Source organism: Arachis hypogaea, chromosome 17 (genome assembly GCF_003086295.3).
Source record: "Arachis hypogaea cultivar Tifrunner chromosome 17, arahy.Tifrunner.gnm2.J5K5, whole genome shotgun sequence".
NCBI lineage: Eukaryota > Viridiplantae > Streptophyta > Magnoliopsida > Fabales > Fabaceae > Arachis > Arachis hypogaea.
The window spans coordinates 48,540,644-48,550,777 of record NC_092052.1 but is presented as its reverse complement, the minus strand read 5'-3'; the positions used below and the strand labels follow the sequence as shown (position 1 = coordinate 48,550,777).

Genomic DNA, 10,134 nt, shown 5'->3' with positions numbered 1-10,134 from the left:
TAGCCTGTTTCTGGCATTTAACGCCAGCTTGATAATTCTTTTTGGCGTTAAATGCCAGTCTGATGCTTCTTACTGGCGTTTAAACGCCAGTAAGCTTATCCTCCAGGGTGTGCTATTTTTAATGTTGTTTTTTATTTTGTTTTTGATTTTTTAGTTGTTTTTGTGGCTTTACATGATCATCAACCTACAGAAAACATAAAATAACAATGGAAAATAAATAGATATAATTAAATAGTATTGGGTTACCTCCCAGCAAGCGCTTCTTTAATGTCAATAGCTTGACAGTGAGCTCTCATGGAGCCTCACAGATAATCAGAGCAGGGTTGGGGCCTCTCAACACCAAACTTAGAGTTTGGTTGTTGCTTCCCAACACCAAACTTAGAGTTTGGTTGTGGCCTCCCAACACCAAACTTAGAGTTTGAATGTGGGGGTTTTGTTTGACTCTGTATTAAGAGAAGCTTTTCATGCTTCCTCTCCATGGTTACAGAAGGAGAACCTTGAGTCCTGAATATAAGGTAGTCCTCATTCAACTGAAGGACCAACTCTCCTCTGTCAAGATCAATCACAGCTTTTGCTGTGGCTAGGAAGGGTCTGCCAAGGATGATGGATTCAGCCTCATCCTTCCCAGTGTCTAGGATTATGAAATCAGCAGGGATGTAAAGGTCTTCATCCTTCACTAGCACGTCCTCTACTAGTCTATAAGCCTGTTTCATTGATTTGTCTGTCATCTCTGGTGAGATTCTTGCAGCTTGTTGATAAACCACTATTTTATGGTTTATCTTGTACTCAATTGAGTGGTTTTTATTAACTCTTTACCCACTTATTCATACTATTTGCATGGTTTTACATTTGCCTTCCTAATTATGTGTTTTGATTGAAAACATGCTTCTTTGATCTTATATTTGCTTATTATTAATCCTCTCTTATTACCATTAGATGCCTTGATATGTGTGTTAAGTGTTTTCAGATATTATAAGGCAAGAATGGCTTGGAGGATGGGAAGAAAGCATGCAAAGTGGAAGGAATGCAAGAAGTTGGAGAAATTGCTAAGCTGTCCAGCCTGACCTCTCTGCACTCAAACGACTATAACTTTAGCTACAGAGGTCCAAACGACGCGGCTTCAGTTGCGTTGGAAAGCTAACGTCCGGGGCTTCGATTTGATATATAATATGATATAGTTCCTCTGACGCTAGGCAATACGATCGCGTGATCCATGCGGCCGCGTCGCAGTGACGAAAAACCAGCGTGGCAAAATCCGAAACCAGCGAATTCTGGACTGTTTCTGACCCAGTTTGCGGCCCAGAAAATACATATTAGAGGCTATAAAGTGGGGGACTGCATCCATTCAAAATGAGGCTCACACAATTCATAATTTTTAGGACTAGATGTAATTTTTAGAGAGAGAGGTTCTCTCCTCTCTCTTAGGATTAGGATTTAGGATTCCTCTTAAAGGAATTAGGATATATTATTATTTCAACTTCTTCCTAGGTTCAATGTTCTTTTTATTTCTTTTCCCAATTTTGTTTATGACTCTCTATGTTTAGATTGATTTTCTATTTAATATATCTTGAGGTATTTCAGACTTATGATTGCTCCTTTTTATTATATAAATAATTTGGATTTTTTCCTTTTGGCTTTGGTTGATTTATTGGTAACACTTAAGCTGTCAAATAAAGCAGTGGTTGAAATTGGGAGTTGCTCCAATAACTCTAGTCTTTTCATAGGAATTGACTAGGACCTGAGGATTAAGCTAATTAATCCACTTGATTTACCTTCATAGTTAGAGGTTAACAAAGTGGGATTAAAACCCAATTCTCATCGCAATTGACAAGAATAGGACTTCCAGTTCTTATACCTTGCCAAGAGTTTTATTATTTATTTAATTTAATACAATATTACTTTCTTGCCATTTACTATTCTTGCTTTTTATCTTATACATTAAAACCTCCCAATTTACAAACTCATAACCAATAACAAGAACACCTCCCTGCAATTCCTTGAGAAGACGACCCGAGGTTTGAATACTCGGTTATCAATTTTAAAGGGGTTTGTTACTTGTGACAACCAAAACGTTTGTACGAAGGGATTTCTGTCGGTTTAGAGACTATATCTACAACGCGACTATTTTTATGACATTCTTTACTGGCAAAAATCCCGACGTCAAAATGGCGCCGTTGCCGGGGAATTGCAAACGTGTGCCTTATTATTGGTTACTGTAAATATTTGCTTTTTGATTTGTTTTTATTTTTATTTTTATTTTTTTACTTTTTCGTAAATTAAGAGGTTATTGATTTTTATTTTAAAATTTTTATTTTATCTTATCTTATTTCAAAAATCAAATTTCAAAATTTAAATTTAAAATTCAAATTCAAAATTTAATTTTCAAATTCAAATTTTAAATAACCATTTAATTTCAATTTGTTTTTATTTTTGTTTTTTAAATTTTTATTAGTTACTATGAATTCTCACCCCTCTTGCTTCAAGTTTGATTCCAATGTTGTTGTTAGGAATGGAAACTATAATGAAAATATGCATCAAAGTTGGAAGAATCAAAGATGGGAGGAGCCACAAGGATTTAATCAACCCTCATGGCAACAACTACCTCCAATGGACCATCAACAACCATTCTGTGATGCATATCAAGGCAATGGCTATGGTGAGCGCTTTTTTAATTATCAACAACCACCACCATACGCCTATGAACCCCCTCCTCAACATAACTTTGGACCACCAAACTCACAAGCCCCTTTCCGCCATTCACCTCCATATGACCCTAACCCTCAACCACCATACCAACCACCTTATGAGCCATATGAACCATATGTAGAACCACCCCAATTCCAACCCAATTACTCCCAAGAACCACCACTTCAATATTCATCATCTCCATATCCATCAATCCAAGAGCACTATGATCCTACTTATGAAAGCCGAGTGCATCAAGAGACAAAGGATCGTTTCAAGGAAACAGTGGATCGATTTCAGGCAACCGTTCAACAACTGGGGCAAGTATTAATTCAATGGGCTTCTAGGCGCTCAAATATACAAGGATCAACCACAGCTCCATGCGGACAGTCTAGTGAAGAGCGTAGCATGAAGGAGATACCAGAAACCCCAGTGGACAAGACAGAGCATGAATTCGTACTAGAACAAGTAGAAGAAGCTGTCATTGTTCAAGAAGAAGAAGAAGTGGTTGAAGACTTAGGAGATGCAGAACCTCCATGGGAAAGCCCAGTTATAGAACCCCCTTCCAAGACGTTTGAAATCGATGTTGAGGAGGGTGTACAACCTCCAAAGCATTATCATAGTTGAAGACTTGGAAGAGGTTGATCAAGAGATGGAGATTCAAGAAGAAGAAGCACAACCTCCCATGCCCTTGGAAAGCAATGAAGAGGAGATTGAATTGAAAGAGAGCTACCAAGAGGAAGAGGTTGAAATTGAAGAAGCTTGCAAAGAGGTGGTAATTATCAGAGAAGAGCACAAGGGAGTGGAACTTGCAATTTCATTAAAAATACCTCCCCCTAAGTTGCCATCATCCTTCACAACATTCAAGTGGGTAAAATTCATATCCCATAGCTTTCTAATCCCACTTGAATATGGGCTACTGGAGACGGATGGTCAACTTAGAGCTCTTTGTGATATTAAGAGTAAGAGGAAAATGGCTAGTGGTAAGAACTGTCCTGCAAGGTTCATCATGGTTGGAAGCTTTAAGTTCAAACGCAAGGGTTGGTATAAAGCTCAATTGAATGGGTCTAGGAAGCTGTTTGGTAGCTGCAGTGAGAATTCAAATTACTTATCACCCGGCTGGAAAAATACAGATCCCGACAAAAATGGGTGTAAAAGTAAAGTTTGGGATCCTGGAATCTGTTCTGACATCCAACACCCCGGGAGCCTAAGAATCTTTTTGAAGCTGCTCAAGGGTTTTACATGCCTAGTTTGGGACCCCGGAGGTTACTGGAATCACAAAAACTGGTGGAGATTCCTGGATGAATACAAGCATAAGCCATCATAACAGGAAGCTCATCAAATGTCCAACTTAAGGACTATAACTAAAAGTGCTAGGTGGGAGACAACCCACCATGGTATGATCATTCTTTTTCATTTTTATTTAGTTTTATTTGTTTTTGAGTTTCATTTTATTTTATTGTATTGAACCTGGAGTTTTGCATCAAATTCATGTTAACAATGCATTCTGCATTTTTCAGACTTAAAAAAAAAAAAGCGAGCACGCGACGCGACCGCATCAGCGACGCATCCGCGTCGCAAGGAGAGAAGAGAAAATAAAAACGAACAGAGAGTCACGCTGGAGCGAGGCTGGAGGCGTGCCAGTGGCACAATTCGTCCCACGTGACCGCGTCGCAGGGGAATACTGGCCTCCCACGCGATCGCGTGCCCCACGCGGCCGCGTGACCTGAAAATCGACGTCAACCAGGTGCATGGCCGAAAGTTGAGCTGGAGTTGGGCTGGACTCGTGCTAGTAGCCCAAGCCTCACCACGTGAACGCGTGCCTCACGCGTCCGCGTCATATCCCCATGATGGTTACTCATGCGATCGCATGCCCTACGCGATCGCGTCACCCAGAATTTTGGCAAAAAGAGTTTCGAACAGAGAGTTGCGCGACCACGAGGCTGCACTCGCGCCAATCGCACAAAACAGGCCACGCGATCGCGTGACCCACGCGTCCGTGTCACCTGATCTTATCACGCACCACGCGACTGCGTCACTCACGCGTCCGCGTCACAGGCGGCACACAGAATATCCAGATCAGCCAATTTTCTTATCTTTTCTTCCCTAATCCTTATTTTTCTTCTCTTTTCTTATTTCTTTCTTCTTCCTTTCTTATTTTCTTTCACTTCCATTCAATTTTATTTCATTTATTTGCATACTTTCATTCATTGCATTATTTTCATTGGTGTTAGAATTTTATTTGAGTCATTATTCCTCATTATATGTTTGACAATTATTATTATCTTCTTTAAAGGATTGCTTGCATGTTCACTGTAATACTTTCTATACCTTCTTCACCATGCATGCTATGTTTTTGTGAAAAAGCTCATATGGCATTATGCACTTCTCTATGTTATTCTACTATTCAATGCTTGCTTTTCATAAACTCCCTTTACTATTTTAATTGAATATAATTGTCAATACAAACATGGTAATTTATTACAAGTAATGCTTGGTCTATGCTACTCATGCCCTTTTCCGGCATGCCAATAAACACCCTGCATCCACTTATCTTTCGACGCACTGGCTATTTTTCATTGCTGATTTTTCACATGTACTCGAGAGCATGTGTTAATGTAAATTACATCCTAATGTGCATCCATCACCACTCTTCCATTCTCTTCCTTGCTATATATCTATTGAATTTAATTTACTTTCTCTTCCCTTCTTCAGGATGGCCACCATGGAAGGAAAGGAGAAAGCTACTCCTAAACCGCCGGTAAGGAAAGGAACAAAAAAAGAGCCCAGCTGAGAAACCACAACCCCCATCCACTTGCACATCTCAGCATGCACCGAGGATGGTGCAATCTTTAAGTGTGGGGAGGTCGATACCGATCTCCATGGGTTAGTTATTTCCTGACTCAACACCAAAATTTTTATTTTATTTGTTTGTTCATTGTTGCATTTGCATGTTTGATTGCATATTTGTTTGATTTTTTGCATATTTTACCACTTGGTTGAAGTAATATTTTCTTTTTCAAGAAACCTTTTAAAGTATTTCACTAATTTGAATAAAATTTTTTTGTTACACTTGTTTGAAGAAATATTATATTGGAACATGGTTTAGAGCTCGAACACACAAAACCTGTGAGATTTTGAGCCTATTTGAATTGGTTGCATTTTATCAACTAATATTTTATTTTTTTGTGTGTGTGTTTTTCTCTCTAAAATTGTGATCTTTGTCTTGCTTAATTCTATATTTCCATGGTTTGATGTATGCATGCACTTATATGATTGAGGCCTTTATTTCACTGAGCTTACATACCCATATGGCCTTAACCCTTCATTATCCCTTGCAAACCAATTTTGAGCCTATTGTACCCCTTTGTTCTTTTTATTTAGCACATCATTAACTCTAAGCGAAAAACAATAATGTCCTTAATTTGAATCCTTGGTTAGCTTAGACTAGTGAGAGTGCTTATGATTTAAGTGTGGAAAAAGTGGGTTTGGAAATATTTAGTTTAAGAATTGGGTATTATATATCTTTATGAAAATGTGAAAGAAATGTTTAGAACATGATTCATGCATTCAATAATTTAATCATATGCATTTAAAAAAAAACAAAAGAAAAATAAAAAAATATATATATACATATACAAAAAAAAAGAGAGAGAGAAAAAGAAAAGAAAAAGTGCAAATAAGAGAAAGGGAACAAAATGTCCCAAAGTAAGTAGTGAAAGCAATGCATATGTACGATATTTAGAATTAGAATGCATGAATATGTGAAAAACATGGTTAATGGATAGTTAGGTCTTTTAAGGATTCAGATTTTAGTCCACTTGGCCAAATACAATCCTACCTTGACCCTAACCCCATTACAACCCTTAAAAGACCTCCTGATTTGTGTATTTATGCATTAAATTTATGTTGATTGTTAGATGAAGAGCAAGCCTTAGAAAGCAAGGTTAGTAGAGAATTGAGAGAATCAAACCTTAAACACTTGAGTGATTAGAGTGTATACACTACCAGTGAGGGTTCGATGCTCAATTCCTTGTTCCCTGCTTCCATGAGCTATTTTCTTCTTACAAGTCTATTTGTACTTCATTTTCATAATTTAAATTAGTGAAATCCAGTTTATATTTCTTCTTGAAGGATTTGTTTACTTTTAACTAAGTAGGTAAAAACATTTTGCATGTAGTTGCATTCATAGGCTGCATTTCATACATTCTACCATTCCTCTTCATTTCTTTATAGCTTCTCTTGAGCTTAGCATGAGGACATGCTAATATTTAAGTGTGGGGAGGTTGATAAACCACTATTTTATGGTTTATCTTGTACTCAATTGAGTGGTTTTTATTAACTCTTTACCCACTTATTCATACTATTTGTATGGTTTTACATTTGCCTTCCTAATTATGTGCTTTGATTGAAAACATGCTTCTTTGATCTTATATTTGCTTATTATTAATCCTCTCTTATTACCATTAGATGCCTTGATATGTGTGTTAAGTGTTTTCAGATATTATAAGGCAGGAATGGCTTGGAGGATGGGAAGAAAGCATGCAAAGTGGAAGGAATGCAAGAAGTTGGAGAAATTGCTAAGCTGTCCAGCCTGACCTCTCTGCACTCAAACGGCTATAACTTTAGCTACAAAGGTCCAAACGACGCGGTTTCAGTTGCGTTGGAAAGCTAACGTCCGGGGCTTCGATTTGATATATAATATGCTATAGTTCCTCTGACGCTAGGCAACACGACCGCGTGCTCCATGCGGCCGCGTTGCAGTGACGAAAAACCAGCGTGGCAAAATCCGAAACCAGCGAATTCTGGACTGTTTCTGACCCAGTTTGTGGCCCAGAAAATACAGATTAGAGGCTATAACGTGGGGGACTGCATCCATTCAAAAGGAGGCTCACACAATTCATAATTTTTAGGAGTAGATGTAGTTTTTAGAGAGAGAGGTTCTCTCCTCTCTCTTAGGATTAGGATTTAGGATTCCTCTTAAAGGAATTAGGATATATTATTATTTCAACTTTATTATTTCAACTTCTTCCCAGGTTCAATGTTCTTTTTATTTCTTTTCTCAATTTTGTTTATGACTCTCTATGTTTAGATTGATTTTCTATTTAATATATCTTGAGGTATTTCAGACTTATGATTGCTCCTTTTTATTATATAAATAATTTGGATTTTTCCCTTTTGGCTTTGGTTGATTTATTGGTAACGCTTAAGCTGTCAAATAAAGCAGTGGTTGAAATTGGGAGTTGCTCCAATAACTCTAGTCTTTCCATAGGAATTGACTAGGACCTGAGGATTAAGCTAATTAATCCACTTGATTTACCTTCATAGTTAGAGGTTAACAAAGTGGGATTAAAACCCAATTCTCATCGCAATTGACAAGAATAGGACTTCCAGTTCTTATACCTTGCCAAGAGTTTTATTATTTATTTAATTTAATACAATATTACTTTCTTGCCATTTACTATTCTTGCTTTTTATCTTATACATTAAAACCCCCCAATTTACAAACTCATAACCAATAACAAGAACACCTCCCTGCAATTCCTTGAGAAGACGACCCGAGGTTTGAATACTCGGTTATCAATTTTAAAGGGGTTTGTTACTTGTGACAACCAAAACGTTTGTACGAAGGGATTTCTGTCGGTTTAGAGACTATATCTACAACGCGACTGTTTTTATGACATTCTTTACTGGCAAAAATCCCGACGTCACTTGTACCTCCAAGATTCCCAGTTTCTCCATTACAGAGAGGGGCATGAGGTTTATCCCTGACCCCAGGTCACACAGAGCCTTCTCAAAGGTCATGGTGCCTAAGGTACAAGGTATGAAGAATTTTCTGGGATTTAGTTTCTTCTGAGGTAATGTCTGCCTCATTAATGCACTCAGTTCATGGGTGAGCAAGGTGGTTCATCCTCCCAAGTCTCAGTACCAAATAACTTGGCATTCAGATTCATGATTGCCCCTAAATATTTAGCAACTTGCTTTTCAGTGATGTCTTCATCCTCTTCAGAGGAAGAATATTCATCAGAGCTCATGAATGGTAGAAGAAAGTTCAATGGAATCTCTATGGTCTCTGTATGAGCCTCATATTCCTTTGGTTCCTCAAAGGGAAACTCCTTTCTATCCAGAGGACGTCCCATGAGGCTTTTCTCACTGGGATTCACGTCCTCCTTACTCTCTCCAGGTTCGGCCATATTGATTATGGTTATGGCCTTGCACTCTCTCTTGGGATTTTCTTCTGTATTGCTTGGGAGAGTACTGGGAGGAGTTTCAGTAATCTTCTTACTCAGCTGACCCACCTGCGCCTCCAAATTTCTAATGGAGGACCTTGTTTCATTCATGAAACTTAGTGTGGCCTTGGATAGATCAGAGACTATGGTTGCCAGGCCAGAATGGCTCTGTTCAGAATTCTCTGTCTGTTGCTGAGAAGATGATAGAAAAGGCTTGCTATTGCTAAACCTATTTCTTCCACCATTATTGTTGAAGCCTTATTGAGGCTTCTGTTGGTCCTTCCATGAGAAATTTGGATGATTTATCCATGAAAGATTATAGGTGTTTCCATAGGGTTCTCCCATGTAATTCACCTCTGCCGTTGCAGGGTTCTCAGGATCATAAGCTTCTTCTTCAGAAGATGCTTCTTTAGTACTATTGGATGCAGCTTGCAATCCATTCAGACTCTGAGAAATCATAGACTTGCTAAGTCAATATTTTGTTCTGAGCCAATATGGCATTTAGAGTATCAATTTCAAGAACTCCTTTCTTCTGAGTTGTCCCATTATTCACAGGATTTCTTTCAGAAGTGTACATAAATTGGTTATTTGCAACCATTTCAATTAGTTCCTGAGCTTCTTCAGGCGTCTTCTTCAGATGAAGAGATCCATCTGCAGAGTTGTCCAATGACATCTTGGACAGTTCAGACAGACCATCATAGAATATGCATATAATGCTCCATTCTGAAAGCATACCAGAAAGACACCTTCTGATCAATTGCTTGTATCTTTCCCAAGCTTCATAGAGGGATTCACCTTCCTTCTGTTTAAAGGTTTGGACTTCCACTCTAAGCTTACTCAATTTTTGAGGTGGAAAGAACTTTGCCAAGAAGGCATTGACCAGCTTTTCCCAAGAGTTCAGGCTGTCCTTAGGTTGTGAGTCCAACCATATCCTAGCTCTGTCTCTTACAGCAAAAGGGAAAAGCATAAGTTTGTAGATCTCAGGGTCAACCCCATGAGTCTTAACAGTGTCACAGATTTGCAAAAACTCAGCTAAAAATTGATGAGGATCTTCCAATGGAAGTCCATGATACTTGCAATTCTGCTTCATTAGAGAAACTAATTGAGGTTTAAGCTCAAAGTTGTTTGCTCCAATTGCAGGAATTGAGATGCTCCTTCCACAGAAGTCAGAAGAGGGTGCAATAAAGTCACCAAGCATTTTCCTTGCATCTCTACCATT

General features: G+C 38.3%; 1 non-coding gene across 1 annotated transcript; it reads left to right on the top strand.

Moving 5' to 3' along the window:
• Positions 1 to 9,642: 9,642 nt before the first annotated feature.
• LOC112768114 (small nucleolar RNA R71) lies at positions 9,643 to 9,750 on the top strand. The gene has a single exon (XR_003185553.1). It is a non-coding gene; the product is annotated as a small nucleolar RNA R71 (small nucleolar RNA).
• The last annotated feature ends 384 nt before the right edge of the window (positions 9,751 to 10,134 follow it).